Genomic DNA, 25,020 nt, shown 5'->3' on the forward strand with positions numbered 1-25,020 from the left:
GCCTGCCCCCGACACACAGAAGCCCCTCCACCCCCAGTTAAAAGGGTTGATCTTCCGGAAGACCCCCTGAGGAGGCGGGGGCGAGGGACAGCAGGGAGGCAGCAGCTCTGGCCCAGTGAGGGGGGGCCCAAGGGGGCAACTCCAGAGTCCCACTCCCGCTGCCTGCCCCTCGCCGGGGGAGAGGGTGGCCCCCGGAGTGGGCAGCTCCTGGAGACATCAAAGGCTCCCTGGGGTTCACGGAGGTCAGAGGGGAAAGGTTGCGGCCCTTGCCCTCCGTCTGACCTCAGCCCCTGGAAGGGAGAAGGGGCTGAGGGAAGATGGGCCGCAGCCGGCACAGCCCCTCGGCCCCCGCTCCCCTTCCTGGACAGAGAGGCCCGGGTCTCCGCACGCGTGCGCGGCTGCGCCCCTCCCGTTCTCTCTCTCTCTCTCTCTCTCTTTCTTTCTTTCTTTCTTTCTTTCTTTTTTTGCAAAAGCAATAGAAAACAAGCACCATCCCCGGCCCCCTCCAGCCCCTTACCTCCCACCCCCAAAATAAACCCAGGACTGCGGCTGCCCCCCCCCCCCGCAGCGAGAAAGCCGGCGTGGCTACAGCCCTCAGTGCAACGCGAAAAATAAATTCTTTGTGTTATGACTGCAGGGGAGGAGGGGGAGAGGGAGAGGAGGGGATGGGGGGCAGAGAGGAGGGCGAGGGGAGGGGGGAGGGGAGGAGGGAGGCACGAGGCAAAGAGAGGTTTTGTTGTTTTCTCATTTGTCCAGGACCCTTTGGCCTGGGCACCGAGGTGCTGAGCCAGCCGCGGCCCTGGGGCCCGCCACGGCCTAGGGCAGAGATGGGCTGGTGGAGGAGGAGGAGGAGGAAGGAGGACCACATGTGGAGCAGGGCAAGAGGCCCCAGGGACCCAGCGCCCCCCCACGGCGAGGGGCACGTGGACCACGCTGGGGGCAGGGACGAGGACACGGAGCCCCCGACTGGGCTGCTCCAGGGTCTCGTGGCCTGGGCTCCCTCCTTCCTTGGCACCGCTGAGGCCTGAGATGGGAGGGAAGAGGCCCCCGCAGGCTTGGCCCCATGCGCGTGGGGCGTCTGCAGCGCCCAGGTCACACCACAGGGCTGGGGAACTGGAGCGGCCCCTACAGAGCACAGCCGAGGGCTACTTGTCCAGGGTGGGAGCCGGGGCTCCGTAGCCTGAGGTGTTTCCCCAGAGCCACAGCACCCCCACGGGCCCGCAGGGGCCCCCCGGAGGAGCATCCGGGCACCCGCAGTAGAGTTCATGCATTCTGGGAGCCCAGGGGTCTCGGCTGCCCCCAGATGCCCCAGGAGGTCTCCCAGCAGGGGCCAGGCCTCGGGTTCCAGCACAGAGAGCCCGCCTCTGTCAACAGCCCTGCACCACGAGGACCTGGCTCCGGCCCGCCCGGCCCGCCCCCGGCCCAGGATGGCTCCCGGAACCCCACGCTCCGCCAGACCTCTTGGTCCAGCACCATCTAGAGGGACAGGGAGACCTAACCCCCACGAGGGCCTCCCAGGCCTGACCCCAAGCGCCCCTAGCCAGCCGGAAGACCCCAGGCAGCCTAGGGTCTCGGGAGGCTCTGTGAGAGTTGCTGGGGAGGCCGGGGTGGTGGGAGGTGGGCGCCAGACCCACCGCCCACGTCCGTTGCGGGCACTTCTGCAAAGCGGAGACCACACGGGAGGGGACGCCCCTGGGCTGCGTGGCTGTGGGCATGCCAGTCCCCAGGTGGGGGGAGGGGCGGGGCCGCTTCCTCCACAGCCAAGGCCGCGGCCCTCTGGGGGTCCCAGCCAGGATGGGGCAGGTGCTGTGGCCTCGCGTGACTTGTCCCGTCCACGCCCTGCCATCACCCAGCCAGAGGTTGTTGCTGACGGCAGCCCTGGCCCAGAGGCGAGCTCGGGCGGGGGTGTGAATCCCAGCCCTGCCCCCTCCTTGTGGCTAAACCATGGATCATTAAAGGGCTGGATCCCCTACCTACCCACCCAGGGCTCTGCCCAGGCCAGGGGGTCCCGGCGGTGTCCGGCATCCCAGAGCAGGCAGGGAGAACGCGGGCCTGCGTGTGGAGTTGAAGCCTGGAGGGGTGTAGTCGGCCACCCCCAGAGCCCGGCTCGGAATGAGCAGGGCAGCTGTGCCCACGGAGGGCGGGGGGGGGGGTGTCTCACTGGTCAGACGGAAGGAGCAGGCAGAGGTGTGGGGGGAAACTGAGGCTGCCGTGGTCGGCGCAGGCCGCGGGGACGAAGCCACACCTGGGGTGGCCCCGTCTCACAGCCCAGCCAGCCGGCTGCTCCCAGGCCACTGTCCTGGGCTTGCAGACGGCGGCATCTCCCTGTGTGTGTCCAAGTCCACCCTTCTCCTCACAGGACCCCCAGTGCTACCGGGTGAGGGCCACCGACATCAGTCGCCTGCCAAGGTCCTGGTGTTGGGGCTTCCGGTGTGGGTGTGGGGCCCATGGGTCAGCCCAGGACAACCTGGAGAAGGAGGGAGCCTGAGGACACCAGGAAGAGAGCAGGGGCCCCAGGGAGGGTTGGCTGCGGGCACCGGGGTCCTTGGCCCCGTGACGGTGGGAACGAGGCTGGGGCCCAGGTGTGCCGGGCAGCGAGCACGCGAGCACGAGGCGCTCCTTCCTGTCCAGGCCCCACGAGGGAGGCCCAGGGATGAGAAGCCAGGAGGAAGGGGAGACGGAGCCTGGAGCTGGGCTGAGCTGTTGGACGCCAGTGTGGGAAGCGGCCTGGCCAGAGCGGATGTGAGGGGGACCCGGGAGAGGAGGCTGGGGGCTGCACGTGCAGAGAGACGTGGCCCGTCCACCGGATCCCGCCGGCCTCGGGGACCTGGGGCCCTGCCGGCCAGGTGGGGCCCCGGCCAGGGAGCGACAGGAACTGGGGAGCTGTGTGCAAAGCTGGGGCGCCCCGGGGAGGGCTCCCCAGCGGGGCTCCAGGTGTCGGGAAGGAGGTGCGCAAACAGGCGCTTTCTCCAAAATGGCCCCGCCATGAAGGAAGAGCCCTTGGACTCGGCAGTGGGCCCCGGGGGCCACGGTGCAGGGTGCCCTGGCAGGGACGGCGGGGCCACGCACCGCGGCCTCTGGGATGTCCTTCTGCCCCTCCCTTCCTTCCTCTTCCTCACACCCTGGACGCCCCCTTGGTGCAGGACAGAGGGCACCAGCCAGGGTCAAGGTCTGGACAGACCAGGCCACAAGGACGGTGAACTCCCGGTTCAGCTGGCCCCAGAGCTGCGCTCCCGGGCACTGCCTGTGCTGTGCCCGCGGCTGACAGACAGACACTGGGGCAGGCAGGGAGGCAGTGACTTATCCCACCTGCCCTTCTGGGCGGTCACCACCCGGCGTCAGCTCAGGGTGTGGGGGCCTAGCTCAGGCTGGGAGAGGGCCCAGCTCAGGGTAGGTGGGCTCAGCTCAGGGTGTGGGACCCAGCTCAGGGTAGGTGGGCTCAGCTCAGGATAGGGGGGACCCAGCTCAGAGTGGGGGCTCAGCTCAGGGTGGGGGCCCAGCTCAGGGTGGGGGCTCAGCTCAGGGTGGGGCCCAGCTCAGGGTAGGGGCTCAGCTCTGGGGGGCCCAGCTCAGGGTGGGGGCTCAGCTCTGGGGGGCCCAGCTCAGAGCGGGGGGCCCAGGCACCTGCAATGTCGAGGCCACACGCACCTGAGGCTACGGCAGTGCCCATGGTCTCCCACCAGCCGTGCCCAGGTGCCGGTGAACATGACTTCCGGGTGTTCAGGGCGCCGAGCTCCCAGGCAGGGCCCCAGGAGTTCAGCGAGAACAGCCTCATCTCCAGGTCAGGGGCCGGTGCGGCCCACCCACCCCCAGGACTAGGGAGGGGACCCCGTGGCAGGAGAACACCAGGCCGCAGCCCGCGGCTCCAAGGCCAGGCTGCCGTGCTGCCCAGGGGGGCCCTGTGCGCCGTGGGCCTGCTTGGCACAGACTGTGGGAAGGGAGGCAGGCAGGGCCCCGGATCCCGGTGACCCCGTATAAGTAAGGAGGGTGGCAGGGAGGGGCTCAGCCTGGGGTGATACAGCCCCCCCCCCGGCTCCCTGGTCCAGGCCCCCCATGTGCGGCTCAGTCTTCTGGAATGTCTGTGGCTGGAACTGCCAAGGAGAATGGACAGGGCCCAGGAGCAGGGGCCCAGGCAGGTGGCCGGCGGCCCCCATGGACACGGCTGGGGAGGTTTGGTCAGCCCACGCCTCAGCACTGTGGCCAGCGGCCAGGCCTCTGGCCCATCTGTGCGGGCCCCTCTTGGAGGGCCTGTGCTGCTGAGATGGCTGAAATATTTGTTTTCCAAGGATTAACTTCCAGATGATTCGGGAAGGGGCCAGGAGCAATCCACGGGGCTGCGGGAAGGAGGCCCCTGTCCCCTCTTGAGTCCGGGCCAGGAAGCCGGCCCCCAGCCCTGGGAAGGGCAGGCCGCGCTCGGCTCGCTTCCCCACATCGCTCCATCCGCTCCTTCCACCCGCTCAGCGACTCGGCTCGGGCTCCTGCCACGGGCGAGGCCTGCGGGCAGGCCCTAACCACCCCCGACCCCTCGTCAAGCGCCCAAGTGCCAGCCCTGTGCGCAGTTCTGCCCAGGGCACCCCTCTCCCTCCTGGTGACGCTTTGTGCCCCCGGGTCTCTCCTGCAGCACTGGCAGAGGCTGGGGCGCCCCCCCCCCCGCCAGGTCCTGCCTTCTAGACGGGTCTGCCACCTTTGCTGCATCAGGACACCAGTGCTCCGCGGGGGTCTCTGAGAACAGAGAGCACCGAGAATGAGAGTGAGACACAGCCAGAGAATGGGCCGGGACAGCAGAGGCCAAGGCACCTGCAGGTTCTGGGCTTGGAGCTGGAAGTGGCAGCCGTAGGCCGCCCCAACCGACACCCCACAAAGCAGGAGCCCCGCGCTTATCCCTGGGGAGATGGCTCAAGGCTGTGGCCCCAAGCAGCCTTTGAAGCCACAGGCCCAGATGTGGCCCCTTGCGGTGGGGCAGGGCAGAGGTGGAGGCCCTGGGGCAGGAGAGGCTGGCGGATGGGCGGGGTGTGCCGTGGAGCGGAGAGGCAGGTGTGGGAACCAAGCTCACCAAACCCCATGGCTGCCGAGGATGGCTGGGGCCGCCAGCACCCTGACCTCCCCACAGGTCAGTGCTGGGGTCTGGTGCTCAGCGGCAGAAGCCGGAGCGGAGGGTGGGAGGATGAGCCAGGCCGGCCCTCCCTCGGGGGCCCTGCTGCTGCGGGACACTGTGTGGGCCACATGTGGGGCCTGCCATGCCGGCCACTCTGCTGCCCTGACTCTGAGCGGTGTTGAGAACGCTCATGCGGCTGGCACAGGGCTCCCACCCTGCCTGTCGCTGGCTGCCCACTTCCCCGGGCCAGCACTGTGACTGCCGATGCAGGGGACCCTGCAGGGCTCACGCGTCTCCCCACTGGGCACCTGGAAGGTGGCTGGGGACGTCCTGGGCAGCAGAGCCGGTGAGTGATCCTGTGGGCAAGAGGCCATGCGTGGCCATCCTCGGATTGGAGGGGCCACAGGGAGCCCCCCTGCTGTCTCTTGGGTTCTGGGTGGGGCCCACGGCCAGCAGAGGTGGCTGCAGGGAAAGATGGGTGAGAATGGGGGCAGCATGAGGCATCGGGGGACCTTGGAGATTTCTGGATCTGTGTCTCGCCACTTTGCACTGGTCGAAAGATGCCCCCTAAATCACGTCTCCCTGGGACTGGTGCTGTGGCCTGCGTCGGAGGACACCACACGCCCATCCAGTAAAGGAGAAAGGGTGCGGCTGTAGTCGGGGCGGGCGGGGGCTTTGGATGTGGAGCCCCAGACACGGGAAGAGCTTGGGGGGGAGACTGTCCCCTGGAGCCCGCTGTGTCCCCGCCACTCCTGGAACAGGGACGTGGGAGCTGTGTTCCTGCCGGCCAGGCAGCTGGGTCTGTGAGGCGCTGTCACGGGAGGGAGGGGGGCAGGAAGCCAGTGGGCAGCTCCAGGGCCCAAGCAGGGGAGCCAGGCCTGGTAGTGCCTGGGGGGGGCAAGGGTGACGCCCCCATGGCACAGCTTCTGCTCACACTGACTTCAGAGGCCCAGGGCCGCTCCCCACCCCCGGGCGGCCATGCAGTGCAGATGGCACTGAGAGGCAGGGCTCTGGGGACAAGGTGCACAGGGCTGCTTCCTCCCACAGTCCAAGCTCTGGCATGTGGATCACATCATTGACTTGTGCCCAGGGGGCGGCACCATGTGCACCCAGGGGATGGCCCCCAGCGAGAGGCCAGTGCCCAGGAGGAGACGGGGGGTGTCAGGTTGGTGGAGGGGAGTACTCACTGGCGGAGGGTACAGGGGTGCAGACTCGCAAGTGGGAGGGGGTTAACACAGAGAGGAGGCCAGGACCTGGGCAGAGAGGAGTGCTATATAGAGACTATACCAGGATGCTGATGACACCAATGGGGGTTAGTCATGGATGGGGTTAGGACCCTGTGGAGGTCACCACTGGGTAGAGGTGTATACAGTGGAGGTTAGTACTGGGTAGAGGTGGAGGTGTATACAGTGGAGGTTACTACTGGGTGGAGGTAGAGGTGTATACAGTGAGGTCAGTGCCGGGTGAAGGTGGAGGTGTACACAGTGGAGGTTACTACTGGGTGGAGGTGGAGGTGTATACAGTGGAGGTTACTACTGGGTAGAGGTGGAGGTGTATACAGTGGAGGTCAGTGCCAGGTGGAGGTGGAGGTGTATACAGTGGAGGTTACAACTGGGTGGAGGTGGAGGTGTATACAGTGGAGGTTACAACTGGGTGGAGGTGGAGGTGTATACAGTGGAAGTTACAACTGGGTGGAGGTGGAGGTGTATACAGTGGAGGTTACAACTGGGTGGGGGTGGAGGTGTATACAGTGGAGGTTACTACTGGGTGGAGGTGGAGGTGTATACAGTGGAGGTTACAACTGGGTGGAGGTGGAGGTGTATACAGTGGAAGTTACAACTGGGTGGGGGTGGAGGTGTATACAGTGGAGGTTACTACTGGGTGGGGGTGGAGGTGTATACAGTGGAGGTCAGTGCCGGGTAGGGTGGAGGTCTATACAGTGAGGTCAGTGCCGGGTTGGGGTGGAGGTGTATACAGTGGAGGTCAGTGCGGATGGGGGTGGAGGTGTATACAGTGGAGGTCAGTGCCGGGTGGGGGTGGGGGTGGAGGTGTATACAGTGGAGGTCAGTGCAGGTGGAGGTGTATACAGTGGAGGTCAGTGCTGGGTGGAGGTGGAGGTGTATACAGTGAGGGCAGTGTGGGTGGAGGTGGAGGTGTATACAGTAGAGGTCAGTGCAGGTGGAGGTGTATACAGTGGAGGTCAGTGCTGGGTGGAGGTGGAGGTGTATACAGTGGAGGTCAGTGCCGGGTGGAGGTGGAGGTGTATACAGTGGAGGTCAGTGCCGGGTGGAGGTGGAGGTGTATACAGTGGAGGTCAGTGCAGGTGGAGGTGGAGGTGTATACAGTGGAGGTCAGTGCTGGGTGGAGGTAGAGGTGTATACAGTGGAGGTCAGTGCCGGGTGGAGGTGGAGGTGTATACAGTGGAGGTCAGTGCAGGTGGAGGTGGAGGTGTATACAGTGGAGGTCAGTGCCAGGTGGAGGTGGAGGTGTATACAGTGGAGATAAGTGCTGGGTGGGGGTGGAGGTGTATACAGTGAGGGCAGTGCCAGGTGGGGGTGGAGGTGTATACAGTGGAGGTCAGTGCGGGTGGAGGTGGAGGTGTATACAGTGGAGATCAGTGCTGGCTGGGGGTGGAGGTGTATACAGTGGAGGTCAGTGCCAGGTGGAGGTGGAGGTGTATACAGTGGAGGTCAGTGCCAGGTGGAGGTGGAGGTGTATACAGTGGAGGTCAGTGCAGGTGGAGGTGGAGGTGTATACAGTGGAGGTCAGTGCCAGGTGGAGGTGGAGGTGTATACAGTGGAGGTCAGTGCTGGGTGGGGGTGGAGGTGTATACAGTGAGGGCAGTGCCAGGTGGGGGTGGAGGTGTATACAGTGGAGGTCAGTGCGGGTGGAGGTGGAGGTGTACACAGTGGAGGTTACAACTGGGTGGAGGTGGAGGTGTATACAGTGGAGGTCAGTGCTGGGTGGAGGTGGAGGTGGAGGTGTATACAGTGAGGGCAGTGCTTGGTGGGGGTGGAGGTGTATACAGTGGAGGTCAGTGCTGGGTGGGGGTGGAGGTGTATACAGTGAGGGCAGTGCCAGGTGGAGGTGGAGGTGTATACAGTGGAGGTCAGTGCGGGTGGAGGTGGAGGTGGAGGTGTATACAGTGAGGGCAGTGCCAGGTGGAGGTGGAGGTGTATACAGTGGAGGTCAGTGCTGGGTGGGGGTGGAGGTGTATACAGTGAGGGCAGTGCCAGGTGGAGGTGGAGGTGTATACAGTGGAGGTCAGTGCGGGTGGAGGTGGAGGTGTATACAGTGGAGGTCAGTGCCGGGTGGAGGTGGAGGTGTATACAGTGGAGGTCAGTGCGGGTGGAGGTGGAGGTGTATACAGTGAGGGCAGTGCTGGGTGGGGGTGGAGGTGTATACAGTGGAGGTCAGTGCCGGGTGGAGGTGGAGGTGTATACAGTGAGGGCAGTGCTGGGTGGGGGTGGAGGTGTATACAGTGAGGTCAGTTCCGGGTTGGGGTGGAGGTGTATACAGTGGAGGTCAGTGCTGGGTGGAGGTGGAGGTGGAGGTGTATACAGTGAGGGCAGTGCTGGGTGGAGGTGGAGGTGGAGGTGTATACAGTGAGGGCAGTGCTGGGTGGAGGTGGAGGTGTATACAGTGGAGGTCAGTGCCGGGTGGAGGTCGAGGTGTATACAGTGAGGTCAGTTCCGGGTTGGGGTGGAGGTGTATACAGTGGAGGTCAGTGCGGGTGGAGGTGGAGGTGTATACAGTGAGGGCAGTGCTGGGTGGGGGTGGAGGTGTATACAGTGGAGGTCAGTGCGGGTGGAGGTGGAGGTGTATACAGTGGAGGTCAGTGCCGGGTGGAGGTCGAGGTGTATACAGTGGAGGTCAGTGCGGGTGGAGGTGGAGGTGTATACAGTGAGGGCAGTGCTGGGTGGAGGTGGAGGTGTATACAGTGGAGGTCAGTGCCGGGTGGAGGTGGAGGTGTATACAGTGGAGGTCAGTGCCAGGTGGAGGTGGAGGTGTATACAGTGGAGGTCAGTGCGGGTGGAGGTGGAGGTGTATACAGTGAGGGCAGTGCTGGGTGGGGGTGGAGGTGTATACAGTGGAGGGCAGTTCCAGGTGGAGGTGGAGGTGTATACAGTGGAGGTCAGTGCCGGGTGGAGGTGGAGGTGGAGGTGTATACAGTGAGGGCAGTGCGGGTGAGGGTGGAGGTGTATACAGTGGAGGTCAGTGCCGGGTTGGGGTGGAGGTGTATACAGTGAGGGCAGTGCAGGTGGAGGTGGAGGTGTATACAGTGGAAGTCAGTGCGGGTGGAGGTGGAGGTGTATACAGTGGAGGTTACTACCGGGTGGGGGTGGAGGTTACTACTGGGTGGGGGTGGAGGTGTATACAGTGGAGGGCAGTGCCGGGTTGGGGTGGAGGTGTATACAGTGGAGGTTACTACTGGGTGGGGGTGGAGGTGTATACAGTGAGGTCAGTGCGGGTGGGGGTGGAGGTGTATACAGTGAGGTCAGTTCCGGGTGAGGGTGGAGGTGTATACAGTGGAGGTTACTACTGGGTGGGGGTGGAGGTGTATACAGTGACGGCAGTGCCGGGTTGGGGTGGAGGTGTATACAGTGGAGGGCAGTGCCGGCTGGGGGTGCAGGTGTATACAGTGGAGGTCAGTGCGGGTGGGGGTGGAGGTGTATACAGTGAGTCCAGTTCCGGGTGAGGGTGGAGGTGTATACAGTGGAGGTTACTACTGGGTTGGGGTGGAGGTGTATACAGTGAGGTCAGTGCGGGTGGGGGTGGAGGTGTATACAGTGGAGGTTACTACTGGGTGGGGGTGGAGATGTATACAGTGAGGGCAGTGCCGGCTGGGGGTGGAGGTGTATACAGTGGAGGTTACTACTGGGTGGGGGTGGAGGTGTATACAGTGAGATCAGTGCCGAGTGGAGGTGGAGGTGTATACAGTGGAGGGCAGTGCCGGCTGGGGGTGCAGGTGTATACAGTGGAGGTTACTACTGGGTGGGGGTGGAGGTGTATACAGTGAGGGCAGTGCCGGGTGGGGGTGGAGGTGTATACAGTGGAGGGCAGTGCCGGCTGGGGGTGGAGGTGTATACAGTGGAGGTTACTACTGGGTGGGGGTGGAGGTGTATACAGTGAGGGCAGTGCCGGCTGGGGGTGGAGGTGTATACAGTGGAGGTTACTACTGGGTGGGGGTGGAGGTGTATACAGTGAGGGCAGTGCAGGGTGGGGGTGCAGGTGTATACAGTGGAGGTTACTACAGGGTGAGTGTGGAGGTGTATACAGTGGAGGTTACTACTGGGTTGGGGTGGAGGTGTATACAGTGCAGGGCAGTGCCGGGTGGGGGTGGAGGTGTATACAGTGGAGGTTACTACTGGGTGGGGGTGGAGGTGTATACAGTGGAGGTTACTACTGGGTTGGGGTGGAGGTGTGTACAGTGGAGGGCAGTGCCGGGTTGGGGTGGAGGTGTATACAGTGGAGGTTACGACTGGGTGGGGGTGGAGGTGTATACAGTGGAGGTTACTACTGGGTTGGGGTGGAGGTGTATACAGTGGAGGTTACGACTGGGTGGGGGTGGAGGTGTATACAGTGGAGGTTACTACTGGGTTGGGGTGGAGGTGTGTACAGTGCAGGGCAGTGCCGGGTGGGGGTGGAGGTGTATACAGTGGAGGTTACTACTGGGTGGGGGTGGAGGTGTATACAGTGGAGGTTACTACTGGGTGGGGGTGGAGGTGTATACAGTGAGGGCAGTGCCGGCTGGGTGTAGCACCTCTGCATCCTGGGCTTGGACAGGCCCGTCCTGTCTGGGTCCGCCCGGCCCGGGCTGGCCGTGTGGGGAGAGGCGAGGGCTGGCCCTGTGGGCGCTGGCGTGCGTCCTCCTGGCCTGGCCTGCACAGTGGGGGTGTGCATGGGGCGGAGGGGCTGGGCACGGGGGCCAGGCCTGCAGGCTGCCCTGTGGAGGTGACCGTGGCTCTCTGCTGACCCTGCTGCTGGACACACACTGACGTCCCACTCACCGTCGCCCTGACCCAGCCCTGGACGCCCCAGGCTCCCTCCCTCGTGCGTCCTGACCTGGTCTTACTCCAGGCCGTCTCTGTGACCTGGGTCTTGTTCCCTGCGGAGCCCTAGGCTCTGTGCACCCACAACGGGGTCCCAGGCCACTGTCCTGCTGGGTCACCCCCGGTCCCTGCACCAAGATCATGAGACCCTACCCTAGGGCCCCCAAAGCCCAGCCCACCACACAGCCCCTCCTCGGAAAACATCCCGGTTGGCTGCCAGCAGGTGCCCGGCCCCTGAAGCCCCTCCCTCCACTCTGCCCCATGGACTTGCAAATGCTCCCTGCGGGGTGCCCAGCTTCCAGCCTGCTCAGGCCCAGCTGGGAATTTCCCAGGGAACTGGGGAGCAGGGAGATGCCCCTCAAGCCCCCGGAGCGCTCGGCTCCAGGCCTGGAGCACCAGCACGGTGCTGTCACCCATGTGGACCCCAAGGAGCAGCCCCCAGTGAAGGGGCACCAGGCGCTGCCCAGGAGTAAAAGCCTTGGCCAAGGCTCCGGAGCCCTGAGCACTAGGAGAGACTGCGAGGTGTCCCCTTGATCTAGGGACGAGCAGAACCAGGACCTCAGGGGACCTGAGCCCAGGGTCCAGAGGGAGCCCTGCGCAGGGGTCCTGGGGTCTGCCGTGCCGGGGAGCACGGCTGGGGTCTCCCTCTTCGGTCTCGGCGGCGTGGACCCCAGTGAGCCCGGCTCGCCCTGGCAGTGGCACGGAGTCGGTCGCGGGTGTCGGACGCAGAAGGGACCGCGAGATGGCAGCACAGACCCGCACATCCTGGCTGCCCAAAGACGGCAGGGGCTGGGGTTCGCCCGTGGCCGTGGCCGCGGCCCGGGTCTCCGAGACGTGATTCCGCAGGGGTCCACGGGGGTCGTGGCGGGTGGGGGTCGCTCTGGGGATCCAGCCCCCGTCACCACCCCATAAGCCCCCAAGTTGCACTGGGGAAGCTGAGAGACGGCAGAAGTTGGGGAGCATCAGGGTCCCAGAGCCTTGGGGTCAGAGGGCGCCCACGGGGTCGTGGCAGGCATGGGAGCACGAGGGGTCTCTGGGGTCTTCCGTTTCGGTCTGGAGGTTCGCCCCGCGGCAGCGCGGCGGCAATGTGGTTCTGGTGTTGGGAACAGCAGTGGCCGCAGGGCGGCAGTGCAGATGCTCACGCGGCAGCTCCGAGATGGCCGAGGCCGGGGTTTGCCGGCAGCAAGGACCGGGTCGCGGCGGCAAGGACCCTGTCGCCGCGCCAAGTGCCGCGGTGGTTCACGCAGCCATCAGGGGTGGGACACGTGTGCTTTTCTAGGGTCTCTGCCTTCGGTTTCGGGCCCCCAAATCAGAAAACCCGCATCAGCCCCGGGATGGCGTGGGTTCCTTTGCGGGTGTTGGGGGCTGCAGCACAGACCTACACGACACAGCCCGCAGGCGGCCCACAGCTGCGGCCAGGGTTCGCCCACAGCCAGGTTCCAGGTCACGCAGCCCGGGCGTCCCGTGGTTCCTGAGGGTCGCTCAAGGTGAGCCACACCAGGTTTCCAGCTTGGGCCACGGGTCCGCTCGGCACGAGTCCGCCGTCAGTATTTCTGCGTGGGGCTCGGGTCACACCTCGGGGCACCGTGACCGCGGCAGCACTGCTCTGACCCGAGCCGCAACCACCGACCACCGCCGGGACAGCCTCCCCAGTTCCCAGCCAGCCGCGGAGCCCTGGAAGTGGCTGGGGCGGGTCCTTGGGGTTAACAGCTCCCCTTCAGCTCAGGGTTTGAGATGCTAATGTGGGGCTTTGAGGTGCTAAAGAGCTGAGTGGTTGCCTGAGCGCAGGCCGGAGAGCCTGGGGGTCCCTGCGTGGTCCTCTGAGACCGTCACACCCGCCCTACGTGTGTGTGTGTGTGTGTGTGTGCTAGTGTGTACAGGTACATGTGCCAGTGGTGCCCAGGAGCCACACTTGGGTGCGGGACAAAGTGGGTGCCCCAAGGGACTTGAGCCCAGGGTCCAGAGGGAGCCCTGCGCAGGGGTCCTGGGGTCTGCCGTGCCAGGGAGCGCCGCTGGGGTCTCCCTCTTCGGTCTCGGCGGTGTGGACCCCAGCGAGCCCGGCTCGCCCCGGCAGTGGCACGGAGTCGGTCGCGGGTGTCGGATGCAGAAGGGACCGCGAGATGGCAGCACAGACCCGCACATCCTGGCTGCCCAAAGACGGCAGGGGCTGGGGTTCGCCCGTGGCCGTGGCCGCGGCCCGGGTCTCCGAGACGTGATTCCGCAGGGGTCCACGGGGGTCGTGGTGGGTGGGGCTCGTTCTGGGGAACCAGCCCCAGCTGCCGCCCTGATAGGCCCCTGAGCTGCACTGGGGAAGCTGGGGAGACGGCAAAGGATGTTGGGGTGCAGCAGGGTCCCCATGCCTTGTGTGATGGTGACCGCGGCTCTGAGGGACCCCTGCCCGCGGGATCTCGGCAGGCAGAGGAGCACAGAGGCCACCGCGCCTAGCGCAGGAGCGTCTCCGCGGCCGCCCCCTTTGACCACGGTGCCGACCGCTCGGCGAGCCCGCGTCCGGGTTTAATGGACTGCAGTGACCGCGAGGCGGCAGCACAGACTCGCACGTGGCAGCCAGATTCCAGCTGCCAAGGTTGAGCGTGGGGTCCTTCTGCATCCTAGTCGAGAATCTAACCACGGTTAAGTCTGGAGTTTGCCTTTGACCACCTTGGGGTCCGTGCTCGGTGGGCGTTATGGGGCAGGGGGTCCCGGGAGGAGCTGCAGCCCCTCTTGCTTGAGGCCCTTGCCATGGGGGCTGCCGGTAGCTCCAGGTCCCCCAGCCCTGGGGTTCCTGCCATGCCCACCCACTAGTGCCTCCGCCACAGCACCCGAACCCCAGACTTGGTGGGAACAGCGGAGGCTGGCGCGGCCGGGACGGCGGGGGAACTGGTAGCTCACCGGACTTTGTTCCACCCCTGACTCAGCGGTGCCCCAGGCGAGCCGCGTACAGAGAGGGAGAGGGGTGGAGGGACCCGGGACGCGGGGTGGGGGCTCCTGGAAGACACCAGACAGACGGGACCCAGGACAGGAGCCGGCCGCCCGGCTGCGGGGGCTCCAGCACCCCCAGCGCCCCCGTCGGCCCAGGTTGAGCGCTCCAACCCCCTGCCATGGGAACCCTACAGCAACCGCGAACTCCAGCCCGGACTCCTCACCGGGGACCAGGTGCACGCCCAGCACTGGCTTGGTGCGCTGGGGGTGGGAGTTCTCGACCCACGGGGGGGTTTTGGGGACAATGCCAAGTCCTGTCTGAGGGATGCCAAGGGAGGGGTGCGGGGTGAGAGGGACGTGCGCTGGAACGGTCGGGGCGGAGGTGGGCCCTGCGGGGGCCCCCCGGCATGACCCTACTCTGATTGGCTGGCAGGGCAGGGGCGGGAATTCTGGGCGGGGCCATCCCAGTTAGAAAAAGCCCGGGCTAGGGCCCGAAGAGCAGGGTGTGGGAGGGGGGTGGGTGGGTGGGTTGGGGGGTTACGGGGGAAACTGGGGAAGATGGGGAGCAGGAGGAGAGTGGTGGAGTGTGGGAGGAGGAGGGCTGGCTCGGGCAAGAGTGGCGAGGAGCCGGAGGGAAGAGAGAGGGGCCCGAGCTAGCGGAGAGGAAGGGGGTGCCATCCATTCATCCCGGTCACTTTTTGGTTTCAGGACGTGGCAGCTGGTCGGACAGGGGGAGTCGTCGGGCAGGGTGCACGCCGGAGGCCTGGGGCAGCGGAGGTGTAGCCGGCAGCGTGGGCAGGTGAGTCCCTTCCCTCCCCGGCCCTGGCGCCCGGGCCTCCGCAGCCAGGAGGTTTCGCAGCGTGAGGGCCGGCGAGGAGAAGCGGCTGGCCTCCCGGCGGAGCAGGACAGAGCGCAGGAGAGCGAGCGCAGGTGACATCTTCTCGGGGGGAGCCGAGACGGGGCGAGGCCGGGGGGGGCCCTGTGGGCCCGTCCCGGGAGGAAGGGACATTGCAGGAGGGCAGGGCAGAGAGCGGGCTGGGCTGCCAGCACGGCGCAGGGAGCGCAGGGCGGATCCCAGCAGGTGTGGGGACACCCCAGGCCCCGGCGGGACAGGACGAGGGGGGAGGGCACAGGACACTAGACAGATGGGTCGCCAGCTACCACCACATCTCACCCACCGCAACCCACTTAGAAGCAGGTACAGGAGACGCCCTGGCTGGGCATTCCCAGGCCCGCGCCGGGGCGTCGAGGGCTGGAGAGCGGAGAAGAGGGGCAGTGCAGCGGCGTGGCAGAGAGGAGGTGGCCGCGTGGCACTGCAGCCCAGGGGCTGAGAGGGGAGGGCCCACAGTATATGCCCTCCCCGCTCAGCCACGGGCGCTGGCACGACAGACAGTACCAGGGGAGTCAAGGGCACAGGCGAGGCCAGGCTAGGCGAGACGGGCGAGGTGGCGTGTGTGAGCACTTTCAGGGGGGAGGTGGGGCGCAGGCAGGGGCAAGGAGCGGGGCGCTGGCCTCCAGAGCCCGCGGCCAAGGCGGGCCTTGCGGGCAGCGACGGAGCAGTGATCGGCGCCTCTGCGTTCCCGGTGGAGACCACGGTGAGTGCCTGTCCCGCCCGCCCCCGCAGTCACCTGCTCCTGGTCTGCCTCCGCCCCGCCCAGCCAGCACCTCCTCCATTCTCCCCTGCAGCGAGGGGGAGCTGTGCCCGCCGGCCACGGGAGGCTCGGACGCCAGGTGCAGGCGAGCCGAGGGACATGACATGGTCCGGTGTGACGGTGAGGACAGAGGGGCTGGCCGTGCGGCCTTCCAGGTGAGTGTGCGCCTGTGCCCGGGTGTGCAGGGTGTGTGGCCCCGCCCTGGCCACCTGGCTGAGCCCGTCCCTCCCATGTGTTGCCCAGAACATCCTCGGGGGCACCGCGGGGGAGCTGCCATCAGGAGCGAGTCTCTGTCCCTTCCGTCGCCCAAGGAGCTGACACACACACACACATACCCACTACTGCTGCTCTCTGGACCCTTGGAACTCTCAGAGAAAGGTGAGGCGCCCTCCTGCCACACTGGGCGGGGCCTGGGGACACCCACCGCTCCCCCGTGACCTCGAGACCCCCCCAAACTGCAGAAATGGTGCTGCCCAGCTCAAGTCTGGGCCCTCGAACCCGGGGACTCGTGAGTCCGTCCTGTTGTGAATCAAGAAGACTTTGCCTTTGGAACCTCGACACAGCCTTGCTCAGGAGTCAGCTCCCAGGTGAGCGCCGGCCCCGCCCATGCCTGTACCCCCACCCCCGCCCGGCTCTGCCGCGAGCCTTGTCAAGCCTAAGCCTTGTCTCTCTCCGCAGGTGACGCCCAAGGAAGGAGACCTCGCCCACACTGCCATCAGCAGCAGCAGCAACGCCCCCACCCCTCGCCCCCTGCCACTCCACCTGCGCAGCCACCCTGCGGCATCCGGGTGCTCCCGGAGCTGGGCCCTCCGCGGGGTGGCCCCCACCGCCTCCCTCCTTTCTTTCTTCTTCTCTCTCTCTCTCTCTCTCTGCCTGAGTGTTTGCCCTCCCATTGCCTGAGAGACTCGGAGCACCCCTGACTCCGCCCCCCATCCCCTCCACGTTTATTTTGCACTAAGTCGTCGGCACTGGTCTGGAGTCGGCGGCGGCCCTGAGTCTCTCGCGCGCGTGTGCGAGCCCTTGGCCAGCCCGGCCCCGGCACCTGCCTATCCGCCCATCTCTGTCCGGGGTCCTGGGCGCTGGCCGTGTGTCTGAGGCCTCGCCCCCACCTCGCCTGGCCTGGGTGCTCCCGCCCAGCGGAGCTGCCTTAGAAGACCCACAAGGCCCCTCTCGCCCTGTGCCCCTCCCCACCAGGGCCCCAGCAGGAGCCCTGGCCTCATCAATAAACACAGTTCCGGCAATTCGTCTCAGGGACGCCTGAGTCCCGTGTCTTCTTGGCTTCGGATGGGGTGGGAGGGGGCACACAGACAGATCTGGGGGCAGCGGGGTGGGGGGAGTCGACAGCAGGCCCCATGTGGGGATCTCTGGGATGAGTGGGGGGCGGGTGGCATCTTTGGCGATGAAAGGGGTCGGTGAAACTCAAGATCACTTCGTGGGGAGTGGGCATAAAATGGTGGGGGGGACACACGGGACAGCGTCGGCCACGCCACACCAGGAGAACCACGTGGCCTCAGCCTCCCCCTCTGGCCAGTACCTTGTCCTGTTCAGGAGCCCCCTCCCCCACTCCCCACCACCCCGCAGCTCTGGGGCTGAGCCCAGGCAGACCCTCCCCTCACTGTCGGGACCCCCACCCCACCCCCAGCTCTGGGGCTGAGCCCAGGCAGACCCTCCCTCACTGTGCTGGGACCCCCACCCCACCCCCAGCTCTGGGGCTGAGCCCTCACAGACCCTCCCCTCACTGTGCTGGGACCCCCACCCCACCCCCAGCTCTGGGGCTGAGCCCTCACAGACCCTCCCCTCACTGTGCTGGGACCCCCACCCCACTCCCAGCTCTGGGGCTGAGCCCAGGCAGACCCTCCCCTCACTGTCGGGACCCCCACCCCACCCCCAGCTCTGGGGCTGAGCCCAGGCAGACCCTCCCCTCACTGTGCTGGGACCCCCACCCCACTCCCAGCTCTGGGGCTGAGCCCAGGCAGACCCTCCCCTCACTGTGCTGGGACCCCCACCCCACCCCCAGCTCTGGGGCTGAGCCCTCACAGACCCTCCCCTCACTGTGCTGGGACCCCCACCCCACTCCCAGCTCTGGGGCTGAGCCCACACAGACCCTCCCCTCACTGTCGGGACCCCCACCCCAGCCCAGCTCTGGGGCTGAGCCCAGGCAGACCCTCTCCTCACTGTGCTATGGGTAGGAGTGGGGGCCAAACAGAGAGGCAGGGATAGGCACAGGGGTCGGGGCAAGGATGGCCTGGGGGCGAGGGGGGCAGAGGTCGGGGTGAGGAAGGCGCAGAGGGGCTGAGCCGGGAGAGGTGGCAGGGGAGTCTGGGACAGAGGGGTCCTCGCTGGGGTCTTGCTCTGGGGCGCACGTGCAGTGCCCTGTGGACTCGTGGCTCCTCCACAAGAGATAGCAGCCGGCCCGAGGCCAGAGCCCATTCCAGGCCCTGACCTCTGGGTGCTCAGCGGTGCAGACCCCTGGAACCAACATGGAGGGGAAGGCAGGGTTTGGGGGAATGAGGCTGACGCCCTGCCTGGGCGCCCCACTGCCCTGTCCCCTTCCCCAGAGCTCAGAGCAGTCAGGGAGGTGCCTGGACAGAGGGCCGAGACCCCACCCCACGGGCGAGTGAGTGAGGGCCTCAGTCCCTGGGCCCCTCCCCCTCCGCACAGGCCCTAGGGTCTGCTGGGAATGCAGGCTGCTCCCTGGGAAGGCCTCCACCTCCCTGACCCCGGCCCCGGTGATTCTCCCAAGTGGGGGTCTGGCCGCAGGATGAGGCTGCCATCTATTAGGTGTCGAGAGTTGGGTCTATAAATGGCCTTTATTATAAACATCCGACCCTCTGCAGGGAACATCAAAGCCGGCTCCCCAGGGGGTGGCCCGAGGGGGCCCGAGGGCGGAGGGCGTGGGAGCAGGCTCGGCAGGGAACGGGCCGGGAGCAGCGGGCGCCCTGAGCTGGGCCTGCTGGGACTCCAGTCCCACTGCACGCTGTCACTCTGGGGCTTCCACCTGGGGAGCGGGACAAAGCCGGGCGAGCAGAGGACCGGCCGGGAGTGCCGGCTGAGGCCCCGCTCGGCCCGCCCTGGGTGTGACCGTACCCCAGGAACGCAGTGCCTGCACCTCTCTTGGGCCTCCCCCCATAGAGCAGTGCTGAGGGCCTCCCGGGGCGGGGGTGGGGGCACAGCTCCTGCCAGCAGGTGCAGGGGCAGGGTCCCCCCAGTCCCCCTCCCGGGGTGGGGTGGGGGCCGTGTTTACCTTTGGCCCAGCTTCCTGCCTTTCAGAAGAGGGGCTTAGGGAGGCTCCAGGACAGGCTCGGACCCCACCCAAAGCTGCTGTGCAGCCCTCAGGCTCACTCCCAGAGCCGGCTCGCTGTGGGGGAGGGGCGGCCGGCGGCCCAGGGGCCTGGAGATCTGGGAGAGAGGCTGGGGGGGACCAGCTCAGCGGCCTCCCCCACCCCGTGAGGGGTCTACGCCAGGCCCCACCCCACCCCGTGTCCCCAGTTACTGTTACGTGGGGGGAAGCTGCATCAGTGTTGCCACGTCTCCACGTGTGTGTCTGACAGTGTCTCCGTGTGTGAGTGCGTGTCTCTGTGTGTCTGCGTGTGAGTCCATGCGTGTGTCCACATGTGATTGTGTGTGAGCATGTCTCTGTATGTCTCCACGTGTGACAGTGTCTCCGTGTGCGAGCACGCCCCCCGGGCACCTGTGAGCAGCTCAGTGTGCCCAGCCGTGTGCTCCTGTGGCCAGGCCTGTGGCTGATGCTGGCCCCAGGTGTGGCCATGGCCATGTGGGGCCCATGGCCCCTGCAGTGTGGACCTCTGAGCCTGGGGGGTGGGCCTTCCTGGCAGGATTTAGCGACCCTGGGCAGGGATTAGGGGCTGCCTAGGTGGGGGTGGGGCGGGGACATATGTCACCCCATGGGGTGAGGACAGAAAATCCCAATACCACAAAGGAAACAAATCCCTTAAAGGAGCAAAGGTGACATGCGGTCTGGCCAGAGTCCGCCCCGCAGGTCTGGAACCAAACAGGGCTGGGGTGTTGCCCCCCCCCACCGGCGCTCCCGGGCCTCCCGCAGCTTCCTACTCTGCAGAGCCTTGACGGGGGACCCCAGCACCCCAGCACCGCGGCCCCAGCCGCCCGTCAGGCCGAGGGGCACCTGGCCAGTCTTAGAGCAGGCGGGTGTGGGAGACCCCCTGCTAGCCCGGTGAGCCCGAGCCCCCGGCGGGGCCCCGCAGGAGGGGGCAGGGGGCCTCGGGAGGAGCGGGGCCTCTGCTCTTCCTGCCCCTGGCCACTCTTCCCCGCTCTCCCCTCTCCCCTCGGCTCCCCAGCCTGCTCCTGGTGACACTGTTGGCCCCTGGCCAGGGCTGGCGGGGGGCCCCCTTCCAGGAAGCCCACCTGCGGGCGGCCTGCTGGGAAGGGGCCTGCTCTCCTGGTTTCCTGGAAGCAGGCCTGCGGGTCTCTGTTCCTTGTCAGCACCGTGCTCGCAGAGAAAGCACACACTGGCCCCCTTGTCCTCCCGGGCCGGCCCCATCTCCCCACACCTGGCTGGGCGCGGGCGGGCAGCGGGGCGCCAGGGCAGGCTCCGGCCCCCGCCTGCTGCCCGCGGCCTCTGCCAGGCACGTGCCGAGGCCCCGGACGGCGGGCCGGGCTCTGCGCAGACCCCCGGGGAGCGGGATGGGCGGGGCTGTGGGGTGGGCGGCTGCAGGCCCCTGCTGCCTGCCTGGAGGTTTCCCAGGGGGCTCCTGGGGTCTGGGGTGCAGAAGGCCCACGGGTGGGCAGGTGTGAAGACTCCCTGGAAGGCAGACGGCCTGGAACCAGAAATAAGGGGAGGGGGACGCAGGATGGCGGGGAGGCGGGGCTCAGCCTGACAGAGGCCTGCTGCGTTCAGCAGCCAGGGCGGGGGGCACCCACGGACAGAGGGGCCGCAGGGGTCAGGACTGGGGGTGGGGGCCTGGGGAGGCGGTGGCAGGCCCATCTCCGCCCTCCCCCAGCCGCCTGCCTGCCTGCCTGCCGGGAAGACTGGTTTATTCAGGTGGCACTGGGAGCCGCCACGTGCAGGCAGAGCCCCCGGCGGCCCCCATTGGCTGCCCGTGACATCACCGCGTTGACACCCCACCCGCAAGGTCTGCGGGGGTTTATGGAGTGGGACCCGACCCCACCCCGGCCCACACACTAGCCCACTGTTTGGGGGTCTGGGGGGAGGCCGCGCCACAGTGCCCTGGCGCCACTGGCTTTTCCACCCGCCCCTAAGAGCCCCGGCACGGCGGCGGCTCCAACAGCGGAGCCTGGGGGCTGTGGGCCTGGCCTCTGCCTCCACCGTCTGAGTCCACGGCCTTGAGGACTCGGTGGCTCTGGGGGGCCCCTCCCCTCGGGACCTTGGAGAAGCCCCCTCTGACCTCCCCTCTGGCGCTGCTCTGGGCCGTGGGTCAGCAGCAGGACAGGGAGGGTGGCCGTGGTGGCAGTGACACTCCCGGGGGCAGGAGGATCCTGCAGGAGGCTAGGGGGGGCCCTCGGGGGGGCTCTCGGGGTGACTGGGGCCTCCCTGAGCCCCACAGGTCCCTCCAGAAGTGCCTGGCTTCCAGCTGCAAGGGTGCAGCAGGCAGAGCAAGCGCTGGGGGCCTGGAGCTGGCCCCAGCGGACGGAGGGGGGCCTCGCTCCCCCTCCCCACGACCTCTGACCCTCGTCACGCTGGGGGGTCTGATTTTAGGCCTTTGCCTCCCCTCTCCGTGGAGGCTTCTGGCTCCCAGCGGGAGGCCGTCTGGTTTCTGGGACCGACTTTCAGCGCACAGGAAAGCCAGGGAGACCCCAGCCTGCGGGGTGGGTGGCAGGAGGGGAGAGCGGAGAGGCTGGCCCTGCCTCCTCCTCCACTCCACGTCCATCAGCCCGTCACCCAGTGAACAGCGTCCGTGGCCCTCGCAGGGCCCGAGCAGAATGGGGGAACTGCCACCAGCAGCCCCAGGCCCCCCCAGCTCCCTTGTCCCCATCCCCACCCTGGGTGAACGGCCTCCCAGGGCCTGGGGCAGAGGGCATGTGTGCCAAGAGCAGCCCTCGGGGGACACTGCTGTTTGCAGTTCGCGGATGTGAGGAGATAAAGAGGCTGTTTTCCCAGCAGGCGCGGAGCCAGCAGGGGGCTGTGGGGCCGGGGGTCAAGGCTCTGGGGCCTCTCTGGGGCCGTGGACTCCCCTCCTGTCCCGCCCCTGCGCTGAGCACGAGCTGAGCAGCTGCACAGCACCCCCCCGCCCCTGCACCCCGCCCCGCCCCTGCGCCCGCTGAGCTTCGTCGCCCCAGCCTCTCCTGGGTGAGCGGAGAGGGTCCTGCTGTCTCCATCCCCCAACCCAACCATAGCCCCTGTCCCTGTGTCCTGTGGCTCAGCCCCTGCCCAAAAGGGCCCTGGGCTACAGCCGGGCCGATGGTGGGGAGGGGCCTAGAATGCCAGAATTGAGGGTTACTCACACACGTGCCACGGCGAACACGCATGGGGGACCTGTGTGGCTGGTGGGCGTGGCCTGGGGACATGGTTTCAGGTATCCCATACCCACCTGCTCAGCCCACGCTTGGGGTCCTAGAGTGAGGCCCCCCACTTGCCCCTCTGGGCCTCCCTCCGTGGGGAGGAAACAGTCCAGCGGTGGACACGGCCAGGGAGCCTGCAGCCGGCCCCAGGGGGAGGCCCCAGGGAGCACCGAGTGCCCACTGCCTCTGCTCACCCAGGGGCTGATGCCCACCAGGGCCCCCAGGGCGGAGGGTCTGTGCGCCCTGTCCACTCCCTCCTCTGAGCAGCTGCTACGGCCGCTGCCTGGACTCCTGGGGTCAGCCCCGTGGTGGGCTCCCTGGGGTCTTCTGGAGAAAGGTGGGGCTGCCTCCCTGCTGCCCTGGGGGCTAGAGCCCCCTGCCAGGGGAGTCTGGGGTGGGGGCCGCACGGGGCAGGGGGCCACAGTTGGTTCCAGTGCAGCTGCCCCAACCACCCCCCCCCAAGTCTGCCCCAGAATGGAGGGTGGGGGTGGAGGGAGGAGGAGAGGAGGAGAGGCCGAGGGTGCTGGGGCCGGCGCAGGAGAATGACGCTGGTGGAATGGCCAGCAGCTTCGTCCCCAGGCCCTTGGGCACTGAAAAGCTGTGTTCCAGGGCCCGCGCTGGGCGCAGCGGCTAAGCCATGGCCCGCAACGCCGAGAGCCAGTAAGAACGCTGGTCTGAGTCCCGGCCGCTCCTCTTCCCCTCCAGCTCCGCTGTGGCCTGGGAAAGCAGCAGAAGATGGCCCAAGTGCCTGGGCCCCTGTGCCCACGTGGGAGACCCAGAAAAATCTCCCGGTTCCTGGCTTTGGCCTGGCCCAGCTCCAGCCGCTCTGGCCATGTAGGGAGTGAACCAGCAGATGGAACATCTCTCTGTCTCTCTGTCTTCCCCTCTGCCTTTCAATTAAATAAATAAATCTTTTCTTAAAAAAAAAAAAAAAAAAAAAAGCTGAGATTCCAGAGCCCTCCGCTGCCTCCGCGCAGCAGGGAGCAGCCCTGGGCCTGGCCGGGCCCCTGTGTCTCTCTCTTAGCCTCAGGCCACGGCAGGCACCTATCCCGGGCTGGGAGTGCCCCAGGAGCCTCGTGGGGGCCTAGGTGGGAGGCGCCAGCCCCAGCAGCCTCGGGAAGCACTGTGGCTGTGCAGACCAAGGGCAGAAGCAGGCCCCAAAGCCGGGCACTGGGGCACCGTGGTGTCCAGTGGCCGGGAAGGGGTATGCTCTGGCCTCCCCGCACCAGACACAGGGACCTGGGAGGCAAAGCTGCGTCTGGACGCAAGCCCTGACATAGTGGACACACAGCGGCCTCAGGCAGGCTGCTCCTCGCTCCTGCTGACCACGGGGAGCCCGAGAACCCCGGGAAGGGCAGCCCCTCCCAAGGGGCAACCCCCTCCCAGGTGGAGACCGTGGGCCCAGATGAGTGAGGGAGGCGGGATCCCGGGCAGGGAGACCCCAGCCCACAAAGCCGCCGTCCTTCCTCCCACCTGGCATGGCCCGGGCGTGCACAGGGCAGGTGGGGTGGAGCCATCCCTGCGAGTGGACACCACGGGCACCACCGTCCAAGCTTCAGGCAGGGGCTTGGGTTCTGCACACCCCAACACCCCCTCCCCAGACACGCCCCAGGTCCTGGGCCACAGGCTATGTGGGAGCCACGGCCCACCCTGGGGTGGGGACACTGCAGGGGCAGGGGGAGGACGGGCCAGGGGCAGTGCCACGTGGCAGGGGACTATTGGCACCGTGGGGCAGGAGGAGGAGGGACCGCACTGGCTATGGGCTCCCCAGGAACCCCACAAGGCTTGTGTGTGTGTGTCCTGCCTCTCCACGGTTCTGGGGTGGCCACTGGGGTGGGGGCCTGGGGGACGCCGGTCTGGCCACGTGGCGTGGCCTGCTCGGGAAGGTCAGAGGCCGCTCTGACCCGGAAGAGCCCCTGGCCACCTGGGCGACTGCAGGCAGGCCCCGTCCCCGCCTGCTGCCCTCCGGGAGACTCGGTCAATCATAGCTCTGTTTATTTTCCAGTGACATTTCTTAAGAAAAACAGCCTCCCCTCAACGCTTGACCCTGCGTCTGGAATGCGCGAGGCAAACAGCTGTCCCCTGGCCAGACCCTGCACGGCCCCCCGCGGGGGGCAGGGCCGGGGGTCATGCAGCGGGGACACTGGCCGGCCGGGGTCTCCCCAGTGGGGTGCCCGCAGTCCGCAGCCCCGCTCGGCCAGGGCCACACACGCACGCACGCACACGGGGTGGCTGGTTTTGGCCGGCCGGGCCCGGCGCCCTGGCGCGTGCTTTCTGAGGACCCTTGCGGCCATGCGTGTGCCGCGCAGTGGGCAGCTTTCGCGCCTCTGGCGGGCTGGGCTCCCGGCCACCCCGGGCTCCCGGCCACCCCAACCCTCCTCCGGGCGCCCTCCTTCCAGGAGGCGTTCCGCGGCCACTCAGAACCCACAAGGGGCTGCCCCCAGCCCCAGCCCAACCCAGGGGACACCGAGGGTCCCAGGCCTTGTGTCCGCAGGCCCTGCGGGTGGAGGCTGGATGGCCCCTGCCCTAGGCCACTTCCAGGAGGCCTGACCCCCGGCCACGTGCGAGGTGGCCCTTGCTCCCGCCTGGCGGGCAGTGAGCCCCTGTGTGCCCCCCATGGCCTGAGGCTGGCCGGGGCCCTCTGATTGGGTGTCTGGACATCAGCAGGCCTCCCTGGGGCCACACCTGACCCAGGCCCTGACCTAGCCCCTGAGCCTGGTTTCCAAATCTCACTGCTGCTTTCTCGACCCCTGTGACCCCTCCGCTGACCCCGGGGGTACCCTGGGGCTTCCTGGAAGAGGCT

General features: G+C 67.0%; 1 long non-coding RNA gene across 1 annotated transcript; it reads left to right on the top strand.

The window, feature by feature from the left end:
- Window positions 1-14,653: 14,653 nt before the first annotated feature.
- Window positions 14,654-16,960, top strand: LOC127486901 (uncharacterized). Its single transcript, XR_007913452.2, has 5 exons — window positions 14,654-15,662; window positions 15,754-15,874; window positions 15,963-16,097; window positions 16,181-16,306; window positions 16,398-16,960. It is a non-coding gene; the product is annotated as an uncharacterized lncRNA (long non-coding RNA).
- Window positions 16,961-25,020: the final 8,060 nt, after the last annotated feature.

Source organism: Oryctolagus cuniculus, chromosome 1, assembly GCF_964237555.1.
Source record: "Oryctolagus cuniculus chromosome 1, mOryCun1.1, whole genome shotgun sequence".
In the NCBI taxonomy this organism is placed as follows: Eukaryota; Metazoa; Chordata; class Mammalia; order Lagomorpha; family Leporidae; genus Oryctolagus; species Oryctolagus cuniculus.